We start from the raw sequence: 2,197 nt of genomic DNA, 5'->3' as shown, positions 1-2,197 counted from the left end.
TGTAGATCAGGGGTGTCAAACTCATTTGGGCCGCGGGCCGAATTTGGACGCTCAGGCTGGGTCACGGGCCGAACATAACATAAAACATAAAACTATTAAAAATATAAGAAATAAATAGCTTTATAGCCTACGATGTTTTGAAGCAATTACTGGAAAAAAAATTACAAAACGTTTGTTTTCATAAACTGAAATGTATTTAGAAAAACAAGTGTAATTTCACCAACACTGTGCTTCAGTTTATGTCATCACAACTTCAGAGTTGATCTACAGAGATAAACATTTGACTTTATAACAAAAAAAACTTCAAGATCTAAAAAACCTTTTAAATGTACTAACTAACATTTCCACGTCTGTGTAGTTCTCTGTTCACCTGAACTGACACACCACTAAACTTCTGCTCAAAAGTGCTTAAAGTGCTTAAAGTGCACTTCTCCCTCGGCAGCTCACACAGCAGTGCAGCAGAGCCCCGTGGGGGAGGGGCAGCTCACACAGCAGTGCAGCAGAGCCCCGTGGGGGAGGGGCGGCCACCCGCGGCATTGTGGGACGCGTAGTTTTAGCAATAAAAACGGTTACGGATGTAACTACGGTTCTATGAATCGATTAAAAAAAATATATATATATATATTCTAAATGTTTGGCTGGCCAGATTTGGCCCGGGGGCCAGAGTTTGACGCCTATTGTCTAGTATGTTAAATTTTTAAGGGTTAAGGGTTGGGTGTTAGGTTTAGGGGTTAGGGGTGAGGGGTTGGGGTTAAGGGTTAGGGTTTAACCTTATACTAAGTGTGAGGTGGAACAGACTGTAATGCAAATTTAAAAAATGCTTTTTAGAGAGCAAATTATTGCCCGAGCTGAATTAGCGGGACCGAATTCGAACTTCCGTGAGTTAGGAGTGTATGATCTAGTGCCGACCCAGAACACTGCTGCTCGGATCCTGACTAGAACCAGGAAGTACCATCACATTAGTCCTGTTCTCAGGTCTCTGCACTGCCCCCTGTGGCTCAGAGAAGAGACTTCAAAGCAGCTCTGCTTGTGTACAAGTCTCTCCATGGCCTAGCATCAAAGTACATCTCTGACATGTTAGTGCCATATGAACCATCTCGGACTCTGAGGACCTCAGGGACCGGCCTCCTGCTGGTGCCAGAGTCAGGACTAAACATGGACCGGCCTCCTGCTGGTGCCAGAGTCAGGACTAAACATGGACCGGCCTCCTGCTGGTGCCAGAGTCAGGACTAAACATGGACCGGCGCTCTTCTCTTTTATTTCGTAAACTGTTTAGTGATTTCTGTCATTTGAATTGTCTTGTGTGTGAAATGTGTTCTATAAATAAACTTTCCTTTAAGATCAACATGACACGTTTGTGAAGCCGATACAATGTTGGTCGGATCATTGTAGGGACGGGAAACACCGGGACAACACGCACTTTTCGTGGAGGAAAAACAGGAGTCTTCGTTTAGCGTCTCTGACTGAATCAGAACTCACTTTAATGAACGGAACTTCCGGTGCAAGACAGTTTCAGTGTAAGAGCACACATTTATATACACTGCGGATATCATACATTCAGGGCAATACAAAACAACATGATCATGATTTTGGATATTTCATCAAGTTACGTTACAAAACGTGATGTTAGATATTATATAAAAGTGTTCCAGGAAATACAAGTGTGTTTTTTAGAGAGTGACGCAGTGAATCATTTCCCTGTCAAATTCAGGGACAGAAATAGCAACATGAGTTCACATGGATTTAATAATGTTCTTTCTGTTTGGACTTTGCATATTCTCACGTGTTGAGTCTCTAGTCAAAGTCCAGTCCAGGTCCAGTCCAGGTCCAGTCCAGGTCCAGTCCAGGTCTAGTCCAGGTCCAGGTCCAGGTCCAGGTCCAGTCCAGGTCCAGTCCAGGTCCAGTCCAGGTCTAGTCCAGGTCCAGGTCCAGGTCCAGGTCCAGGTCCAGGTCCAGGTCCAGGTCCAGGTCCAGGTCCAGGTCTTTGAACAGAATCTCCACATTTTTAACATGAGACTTTGACTCATACTTTGCTTTTCAAGACACTCAAACATTCTACATATTTTTATCATTATTTATTCATATAAATCATGACATAAAAAGACATGATCAGTGTGAAACAGGTAAACATACAAACAGCAGTGGAAAGGAGAGTTATCTGGCCCTTTTTCTATTTTAAACTGATATTTTAAATCAC

The sequence above is a fragment of the Eucyclogobius newberryi genome, unplaced genomic scaffold, assembly GCF_026437365.1.
Source record: "Eucyclogobius newberryi isolate DKJ021-1_F unplaced genomic scaffold, fEucNew1.0.hap1 SCAF_22, whole genome shotgun sequence".
Lineage (NCBI taxonomy): Eukaryota > Metazoa > Chordata > Actinopteri > Gobiiformes > Gobiidae > Eucyclogobius > Eucyclogobius newberryi.
This window is presented reverse-complemented; position numbering follows the sequence as displayed.